Here is an 11,365-nt window from a genome sequence, read left to right as displayed (position 1 = left end):
ACTTGAAATTCGTGACTAGAAAGATTGAATAGATTGTACCATTGTGTTGTCCACTGAAAATACTATAAGTGTGCCAATTTTCAAATCTTGACGAATCCATTTGCACACTTTTCTAGGGTCATTGCATTTGTAAAAATTGTTATCTTGTCATTGTTTCCTGTCCTGCAAATCCAGGTAGCCAACTTCAAACGATTTCCATTTGCGTCCTATTATTCGTCATGAGCCTAGATCGTGGATCCATAATGTCCTCATGACAGAGTTTTAATGCCCCAATTTTTGTCTTTCCAAGTGTCTGTTTGCCCAGTTTTCCAGGCCAAATCCAAACCCAGTTAATGGTTTTCTGACATGTTTGTTTGCAGGTGAATTTAAGTTGGCAACTTCGGGGGTCGATATCTTTTGACCCCGATGTTGTCATACGATGAGATCTGACAGGGCTATTGAATGTGTCAGAGGGATGATATACCTTGAGTTTCAGAGTTATGTCAGATGTTTGAATTAGTTTTTAAGACCATCCTATGGGCCCTGTCATCAGAAAGCCACAGTTTTCAAAGAGTAGAATAAATGTGTTTTCAAAAATCAATTTGTGATCAAATTTGACTCCAGTCAATTCGAGAGGGTCCGTGGATCAGTCTACAAATCAGCTGTCTGTAAAACAAAAAAAATTTAGCCGGACCCACTTTGGGGTCCGACTGATTTCATCAAAATTGATAAATGTGTGCAAGTCAAAGATCTTTAAAGAGGATATTTACTTTGATTGCTGATTAAAGTTGAGTTTATAGAATCTCAAGGTCAAGGTAAGAGCTCTTAATTAATTAAATGGTGAGTTTGAAGGTCTTGTGTATGACTTAATTTGGATGGAGATTCTCACTTTCGAAGCCTAGTATGTTGATGCCAGTCAGTCTCACGGGCCTTCTCGAAACAACTTCATTTTGTTAGCTTTTGTCAAGACCAAGCTGCTGAAATCTCTAGATGAAGCATGCATCTTGGAGAGAGCAAACATGTGTTGAAGAGCTTGAGGTGTGAGTAGAAGGTCGATTCATCCAGCGGATGGAATTACAAGTTTTATGATGGTCAAGTTTCTTCACAAGCATAAAACATATATAGTGGACCAAAATTCAAGAAACTTTGAAATTAAATGGTGGTAATCATGTAGAAGTTTGGGGAACAACAATCGAACAATTTAATAATAATCTTGATTTAAAGCTTCTTTTGACCTCCATCAAAGCATAAAGAAGTAGAGCAGCTGGCTAGTAAAGAGGGTCTCCCATGTTTTAAGAAAAGAACTCCACATCCAAAGTCCCCAAGGAAAGGAAGTTGTTCACAAAGGAGATTCATGTGCAGGATGAAGAAAAGGGGCCTGCTAGGGAGTGAAGCTGCAGATGTTGAACGAACAGAAAGCAAACTAAGGAAATACCAATGTTAAAAAGGAATAGCCATGTTTTTGCAAGAAGAGAGAACCTGCGTGAGGACAGGGGAGGTGTGAAGAACAAGAAGATTAAACATTAGAAAAGATGCTAGTTTAGAGAAAACAAGGAACCCCAAGTGTTTAAAGAAGAACCCTACAGTCAAGCAGCCCATTCACGCATAGCAGAAGAAAGCATCTATCAACGATGCAAAGGCACCATTTAAAGGAGGATAGGGTCAAAGGGAAGGCCACACCTAGTGTAAAAGGGGGCAGTCGGCACATATTGATAAAGGATCATGCAAATTCTAAGGAAAGTCGTCCATGACAAAGCAACCATGTTTAAGTCATGTTGCCATGGGAGGAAGGCAGCGCCAAGCAGGTAAGTAAAAAATGCAATCAAAGAACTCCTGCCACGAATAAGGAAAGCCGCCCACCACTTGCAAAAGGTCATTCACGCCTAGAAATGGAGAGAACTCACAGTAGATAAATGAGGTGCCAGAACAGCAACGAAGGGAAGATGCCTTTCCAGGCAGTCAACGACATTAAAATAAGTCATAGGCCTGCATGCAAAAACATAGAAAAGAGCCCCACGCAATAAGAATGGAGGCTCAGCTTTAAAAGAAAATCGAAACTCCTTACGCCAGTATTGAAGACTCCATGCACAGAGTTCACGCATTGTTTGAAGTAAGCCATGGCTAGGAGAAATGATTCAGCTAAGAGCACAGGCAGTGGAAAACGATCAATGGCATATATCCCACATTGCCTGTGGGTGAGACTTCTAAAGTTGTTAAATAATATCTTGTGTGCAGTATGTAATGAATTGAGAAAGAGGCCTTTTGAAGGCAAACCTCGCACGGGACCCGACCCAGATGCTAGCTGGAGGTGACGTCATTGTGTCACAGCTTATATTTTAAGCGAAAGTGCAGAAACGTTGATGTGGCACCAAAAATGACAATTGAATGAGAAAGCGACACGTGGATTGATCCGACGCATTCCGCATCCCCGCAATATGAAGTTGCGCCCGGTTTAAATAATGCGGGAATGTGGGCTTGCGCCACTTGGCGGTGGGGCCCGGGCCAAGGGTGAGGTAGGCAGGTGATGAAGCAATAGAGCGGCCAATCAGGAGCGACCACGTGGCAGCTCATGTGGCGCCCAGTGGGCCCAGAAAAGCATAGTGAAAAATTGAAATGCAAAAAAGTAATAATTTTAAATTATTATTTCCAAAAAGTGGTTTGCACGTCAGAAATTTTGAATTTCAAATGGGGATATTTTTTCTAAAGTTTTAACTTTAGATAAATTTAAAACTTTCAAATTTTAAATTTAAAAGTGCAGACATGAGTGCCATGATAGAGGAGATTGATTTCAAACGGACTTTCAGTGGGTTTCTAGAAGCTGAAATCGATGATGTTATATACCGTCGGAATCGAGAAAAGATGAACTATCCAATTTTGGAGTCAATTTTTGCACAGGTAGTAGCTGGTTCAAGCTACAGGAGGTTTTCTTTCAGAATTCTAGATTGCAACCGAATTCAGGTGTCAATGTTCAATTTTGATTTTTGGCATGGTAATGAGCTAAATATGGATAAAACACAGTAAAAATACAGTTAGGGTCAAATTGGTTCAGATTTACTTAGTAAAAACTCATTTTCACTGGCTTTTTCATAAGGAATCAGATATTTAGCAAATAAGGGATTTCATCATTCAGGAGGAGATATTTGTAAATTAGTTAGAGTATAATGATGAAAATCAAATCAGATTGAAGACAGAGGTTAGAGAGAGTCTTTTCAGTTGTAGAAGATTGGATTTCAAGTGGACACCTAGCAATTGCATATCAAATTTGGGATTTCATCTGGGCTATATCATTCCTTCTTTCTGTCATTGTAAGGGTTCCAATTTTTTGTTATTGAGAAACCAGTAGGTTCCAGTCTTTGGAGAAAAACCAGTCACTACTGAGATACCAAATTTTGGATCCAGTTTTGATATGTTCCCATACTGTGATACCACATATTTCTTCAGCAATTTCTCTCATGTGAACAGCAATTGTAGAGATAATACAGATAGTTCTGAGATATTAGGTTGTTTCATGTTTTAATTTTATGCATCTGAATGTATAGTTTCAAGGAAATGAATACATATGAGCAACAATTTCACTAGTTTTGTTCTAGTTCTTGTCTCCTGTCTCAGTAATCTGTAAGTCTTATGTGGTTTTGGAACAAAGATTTGAGAGCCATTTGCATCCCTTTTAGGTTGTATGTTTGATGTATTTTTCTATTGGACCAAAGGGCCAAGTAAATGCTCTATATGTTTAAACAAGGTTACTGGTTATTTGAGAAGGATATTTTGTGAGAATGAGACCTGAATGAACATTGATATCTGAATCACAAGGTGGTTGGGTAGATCTGAAGTTTGGGTGTATGAGATACGTCCTGATGTCACAGATGTATGTTTTGAATTCATGGAATTTCCCAATGGATTAGGCACTGATCAGTTTTAAGATCACCTGTTATATTGCTGCATGTTTGAGGATTTGTTGAAACTCAACATCATTAATCAAATGCTTTTCCCTTTCATGTTGAAGAGCTATAATAGAATGCCCTCACTCAGCTTCTGAGGTTCCTAGATCTGCATTTAGCTACTGTAGATTGATGTTATTTCATGATTTATCAGGAGAAATAAGGGTTTTATTTGCTTCATAATAGATTCAGTGTATGCTTTGACAACTGGTACCATATAAGGAATCTATACGTTCACCTGCCTAGGTTTTGCAGAGCCTGAAGAAGAAGAAGGGTCAAGCCTTATAGTTGGTCTGGTGTCTGAATGGGTGTGTTGATAATGGGAGTTAGCTGCCCCTAGATGCATCTTGTTCTCATCAGGGTAATTGAAAATGGGTAACATTTTCAAACACCAATAAAGAGAATGCTATGAAGCTCTCTCCTTCTGGTGGAAAAAGAAAGAAGATATCTGAAGGAAATTCTAGATAAATCTAGTGCTAAAATAGTCAAAATGCACAGTGTTAAAATTGAGGAGATAAAGGACATGGATATTGAGTCAAATAGTAACTGGGCTAGTGAGAAGGAAAGTCCAAAGAAAAAAGAAAAATATGAAGGTTAAAGGTAAAGGTAAGAGTAAGAAGTCCAGAAGAAGAAAAGGGAACCATGGAAGCAGATAATCAAGAAGAAGAGGAAGGAGAAACAAAGAGTGGAGATTTTAGCTCAAACAATGATGGGTACTAGGGTAGTTAGGATGATCATGTGACTAAGTCTAGCAGTACAAGGAGTAATGTGGGCTCTCTAAACCTTGGAATTAAGAACCTGGGATTTTTTTTTAATCTCCTCAAAGGATAAAGATATTAAGGTGACTGATAATACACCTACTAATGAATTTTTTGAGGAAGAGTGATGCCAGATGGAAGCCAAGAAGGATGATAATATGATGCTTACTACCCATGAGCCCAATATTGTTGAAACTACCCGAATGATTAATAAGAAGGAAAAGCACTTTGTTGGGGACATAGAATCTATGCTGAAAGAGGCCCATATTGATATAGGTCACCACGAGTTAAAGAGTTTGGATGAGGAGACTGGGGTGAAGACTATCAATGGAAGGCTTTTTTTTCTTAATAAAACTAAAATGAAGGCGGGTGTAACTCTGTAGACTAATACTCAGCTCTATAATAAAATCATTACCTTAAAGAAGAATGTTAAATATTTGCAAAATAATCTAGGTATTAAAAAAACTAAAGAATTGAGCTTGAAGGGAAAATTGGGAACATTCCTGAGAAATTGATGCCCTATGAAGCTAGCCTAAGGAAAATGATCAAGAATAGTGGACAACAAATGGACATGATCACTACCATTTTATGTGTAGTGACAGTTAGTTTGGGTAGGAAAAGAAATGAGGAAATTATTTCTCCTATGCATGTCCAAATGACTGGTGGTCTTAGCAGAAGGACAAGGTAGAGCACTAAAAAAAAATTGAAGTTTCTCCTATTTCCAAAGTTGAGGATCTCCTTCAAGGGCTTGTTGATACTACCAAAGATTTGACCAAGGTTGTGGAGGAGCTTTAGTGCCAGGTTTTTTCCTATTTTTCTTCTACTAGTATTGGTCGTTGGTCTGGGTTTCTATTTTTGTTTCTATGTGTTGGTTGTCTTTTACTATGGTTTTTCTTTCTAGCTGACTTTTTTTTGTATGCTACTATTTAGGTTTCAGGTCCTTGTAAAACTTTTTTTTGTTGATGTTAGTGTAGTTTCCTAGTCCTTGTAAAACTTGGTGGATACTAATTCGTAGATCTATTATTTTTTGTATGGGGTTTCAGGTCCCCTAAAAACCTATTTTTACCTTAATCCAAAACTTACCAATGGATGATAATTAAACCCCCCTTAAATGTGTCCACTATCCCTACAATCTCTCTTATCTATTTTGATTAGGAGTCTTCTAGTGTTTAAGCCCTTATAACTTTTGTAAGGACAGCAACATTTCCATCTCCTTCTCTTTGGATGTTACACCATCTAGTGATTATCTCCCTATTTTGATCTAATTCACTTATATTATCTGACATGATCCTTCATCATAGGAAGAAAAAAACCAGGCTATGAAAACTTTGGTCTATAACCTTCACGCACTAAGAAAAATGATGTCAAAATAAACAAATCTTCTTAGACTGAGTTATATAGATATTAAAATGTTAGCTATGGAGGAAATAGTAGATGCCCTTTGAGTATCAAGATATAACATGAGTTGCATACAAGATTGTTTCTTTGCTAACATTTTTCTAGAGACTTTATTCCTAAGACATTTAACCCAATCACCTTTTATAATAATTAGTTAATTGCTCTTGACAAATTTGTGAATAATATTTTTCTAAAAATTTGACCAACTGCCTGAAGCTTTGAATTGATACTTTTCATTATATATAAAAGCATTGAAAATAACACAAAGAAAGAAAATATAGAACTACCTGTTAGTTTTTCAAAATGAATAGTAGAGAGCTCAATTAGAAATCTTTGTCAAGCTATCAAATCTCTGGAAGATTGCAAAACATCTCACTATATTAGGCAAAATAGTTTATATGAAGGTTTAGATTAATTTTTTTTTAAAAACTTGATAGGGAATACTACTATTTTTTCTCTATCAAATGCCCTAAGAAATCATACCACTAAATTCCACAACTTACGATAGCATCCTCCTTATGTGTGCATGATGTCTGTGCTGAGAATATTTGAGTGTAGAGAAGAATAAATTTGTAGAAAAAATATGTCTTTTGAAAGAAATGAAAATACAAAGAACTAAGTTGTGATTAAGGCTGATAATGGAAAAGATGTAGTAGTAGTAGTAGTAGTAGTAGTAGTAGTAACAAAGGTAATATATGAAAATCATGTTGAAGAATAGAATGCATGAGTTCCTAGAGTTGATTGCTCAACTTTGTTCTAATAATATTGCATTCAAAGGAGAACAAAGAAAAAAAGATTGAAGGAAATATCATTACATCTCATATTCAAAATATACTTTAAAATAAAAATAATTGCCTAATAGAATAAACCATTACATTGTTATGCATTCAATAACCAAACATCTCCTCTTTCAATTTTAAACAATGCAAAAAGATACCTAATTGGTTTGTGAAAATATGGTTGATTGGTGATAAATGGTATATGGGCATGAAAAACTTGATTACTTGATCCAAATTTATCTCCACCCTCATGTTAATCATGTCACTCCATGCCTTCTTCTATTTTTGTGTAATTATTATATTGTCGGTCATTTTCTTTCCATTCCATCACTTTTGAAGACTATAAGAAAATTTAAATCTCTATCCATACAGAGGTAATACTTGATGGTGCGAAAGGATTTTGGACTCTGCTAAGGGTGGTAGAATCACAAGGTAGGTAAGCACACCGGTTTGGAAATAAATGTATTGTTTCCAAACAAAAAATGTACTATTCTATTCTAGATCATTTTTCTTAACATCCTTGAAAGATCTCCTTTGTACATTCTATCTCTTAATTTAAGCATGTTGCCAACTCCTAGATTGGTTTCTTGACTTGAACATGACTATCCTTTTCCAAATTTTCAGCCTTGGTTCCTTACGTGCTTTCCCCTCCCATCATGATCTCACTATTAGTTTTGATTTTTAGAATTTGATTAGTGAACTAGATTTTGGATTTTGTGCATCTTCATCATAATCAATTCAATCAAGTCTTAGTTAACTAGCATTCATTTTTGTGCATTCCCGATTTCTTACTTATGATATATTAATCATTTTATTGTGCAAAAATTAGTAATCTAATTGGTTATATTTCTAATTCTATTTATAAAACATCCTTACTCTTGCAATTGTGAAATCAAAACTTGCTAAAATTTGGAAAAACAAACAAGTATTTCAATGCATATCATGGCCATATTTTGTCTTTCTTTCCACCCTTATGTCTATTTTTTAAGGATAAAACTACCCTAAATTTGCAAAATTGATTTATTTTGATGTTTAAAATGGTTGAAAAATATCACTATAGAGACATAGATCACAAGGGCATGGCAAGAGACAAAATATATATTCACTCTTAAATCCTAAATGGATGAGTGAATTTAAAAATTAGGTGGGGGCATTAGTTATAATAAACTTTATAGTGATGCAATTAAGAGCTTAGATTGACACAATTTTTATATGATCATATGAAATGAAATGAAATGTTATTAGAAAGAAGCTAAAAAGACATTGTGTATAGATGAAGGTATGAATTAAGTGATTTTGGAGTACTTGGTACAAACACTCATCATTCAAGATCAAATGGGTGTGTAGGATTATGTAGCCTACTATTACTCATGTTGACCACTAATGTGGTTATATGTAAGCCACTTGTACTACACTATGTATACAATACCCTTCATTTTCCCTTTCTTCCTTCTCCACTGAAAAAGATCATTGCATAGGTTGTGTAGGAGCATCTAGGAATCAGGTTAATTTATCAACTAGTTTTGGCTTGTACTTGACTCTAGCCAAGTCAAGAAGAGAATAATAACTTCAAGAGAGTCCCATTAGTTGGTTATTTTAGGAAAGTTTTTGGGAAAAAGTTGTCACAAGCTTTACAATGTTGTCAACATCGTGCCAAGGTTGGTCAATCACAACCTACTATGGGAATAGACCTTCGAAAGGCTTGTCAAGTGTAGTAATGATGTAGAATAGACCTAATTTGATCTAAGGATTTATTCCACATCCATTTTACTTGTTATTTCTTGTTATAAGGTAAATAGTGAAAAATTGTTGTCAAGTTGTCAATGACAGCATTGCAATTTTGCAATGTTGTCATGACAACATTTTGGAAAAACTTGTCTTAGCACCGAAAATTAGTTATGGGCATAAAATACCACTTGAAATAGATGAATAAATTTTTTTAAGGAAATATAAGGCCTTATTCATGGGGTAGATGGTGTAATAAGCAAGTTGCAATAGTGAACAAGTGCATTTTCTCTACAAATTTACCACAGTCAAGATTGCAACTTGAACATCTATCCTTTAATGGATTGAATGGAGTTGTTTGTTATTGTAGATAGTAAGTTTATCTCATTACCTTTATTTATGTGTTTTTTAAGGCATAAATCAAAAGTTTTATTTGGCTTACTAAAATTCCTTTTCCCATAGCCAGTTCATTGGGTTGATCAGGGTTTACGACTAAATAATGGCTCTTTCTTAAGTTCTCACTATGGTATCATCATAGCCCTTTGAGATATGATAGAACCTCGAATGTACAATTTATATATTCAATTTGGAGTTTAGATATGCAAGTTTTTTATTTTTATTTTTTTTCCCTAGGTGACATTGTGAGTGCTCAGCTAGGTGCAAACTAGTGAAAAAACAATGAGAAATGGAAATGTGCGATCAAACCATGAGATTAGAAGGCATAGTTGTGAAGTAGGAAGTCCAAAGAATGATTGGTTAGAATTATTTGAGTATTTGAGCCCATTTTTAAAAATTGTGAACACAAAATAGTGACTACAGTCTAGCTTGGCTTGAAACCCTTCATAATAGGATTAGTTTTACAAAGGAGGTGTACGGATGACTTAGGGGATGCAAACCCCAAATGTATTGAAGGACTCTAAAAAGTAACTAGAGCCTAGATTAGTTCTAGGAATTTTTTGGCAAGTTTGGAGAAATAGTCAGAAAACCTAGTTACAAGACCTAATTAGACCTAATAAACTACTAGGCCTATTTGTGAAAAATATTGGAAGCAATAACAAGAGGACACCCAAATCTATCAAGATGGAGTGAAAAATGAACCAAATAAGTTTTCAATAGGCCAATCTACATTGTCACGTAGAAACCATGGTCATGGAGGAGTTTTGAGAAGACTTACTAAGCTAGTGATTCTTGGAGTGAAAGCTGTAAACTAACCCTTGGTAATGTGATCCTTTGCAGAGGGGAGTTATGTGAGGTTTCCTCAAGGTGAGGGTTGATAAAAGAATGCTAGGTGACCTAGAAGAAGGTTTAGTGAAGGGGTCAAGTGTGGCTCATTGAGGTATCTCCCATTCAAGAGACAAATTACAAGGGCACATCAAGAGATAAAATATATACTCACTCCTAAATCCTAAATCAATGAATGAGCTCAAAACCTTGGTTTTATTTTTTTTTCTCATATTATATTTATGTGGATGGTTCTCTACTATGCATCCTCACTATATTATATCAACTTAAAGAGACTCCTTTGTGTAGATGTACAGGTATGATATTCTTTATATCATAATCTATGTATTCCTTTGAAAATGACACAACATATTCATTTTTTATGTCGTCAACATCAGGTGGTTATAGGTGTCATGTTATGTTAAATAGATATGAGATAATATGCCACCATTTGTTAGATGACTTGTCATTCATTATTCATCTTGTGTTGTATCTCTTGGTAGAAGGCTTTGGTGAGTATCACCAATGATGTTTTTATTGTCACTAATGAAATGTAGAGTGTTGTTGGTGATCGTAGCATATTTCCTCTAATTTACCATTGTAAAGATAGAATTGTTTCAAGTGATGTCTATTTTGAATGATCTTGTGGTAATAGATTTAGAGTCACTTAACAAAAGTGTGGTTGGCTTCAAATTGTGTGCATATTTATTCTCTCTTTGTGTTTTGTGACTATTGAATCTATGTTGTCATATTATTGTAGACATCTTGTATTACCTTCACTAGTTCCATATGATATAGGTCATTTTGGGTTGAAGATATAATCTAACATTAAGTATTAGCATTGTGTAAAGGTGGAGAATCGATCTTCTATGAGCGACACTCATGTTGTTTGATTGGAAAAAGAGAATACAATTACTCTTGGACACTTGTGATATAGTGATGTTGATTGTCGAGTTTGTAGAAGTTAATTGAGCATTGTTTGTATGTGTTACAAGCTTGTTTGTGATATTGTATGCATATGAGTAAAGCCCTAGTTCAACATGGTCAATGCATGTTGGGTTGTTATTTTTTATTGAAGGAAATTGTAAAATATTTGTGCATGAATTGTTTTGAGTATTGTAAGAGAGTTGTGTGTGGATTATTTTAAGTAAATATGAGGAGTTAGATAAAATAGCTACTATATCCCAAAGTGACATCAACTAACTCAAGGATATTCTCCTTTCTAAGGATCCTTACAACTATTGACCCAATTTTCTAGTAAATATATCATTTATTCTACCAGAATTGATGTATTTGTTATGCAACTAGAGTCTAGGGTAACAACTATAAATCTGAATATTATCTTTGAAGCCTTATACATGCTCCAAGTCTGTCCAATGATATGTACAAGCTAGGGAATAAATTAGATATGATGACATATAGAAAAATATATTGAGGATAAATCAGTTGATCAATTGGTGGATATGATCACTGATTATTCAGATCAAGGTATGAAATTGATTATTTTGGAGTATTCAATATAGACACTCAACATTCAGTATGCAAATATCATCATTTGAAATCAAAT

This window comes from Cupressus sempervirens, chromosome 9 (genome assembly GCF_028749045.1).
Source record: "Cupressus sempervirens isolate cs-2001-9-10 chromosome 9, ASM2874904v1, whole genome shotgun sequence".
Lineage (NCBI taxonomy): Eukaryota > Viridiplantae > Streptophyta > Pinopsida > Cupressales > Cupressaceae > Cupressus > Cupressus sempervirens.
The sequence above is the reverse complement of the archived record's forward strand: the minus strand, read 5'-3'. Positions refer to the sequence as shown.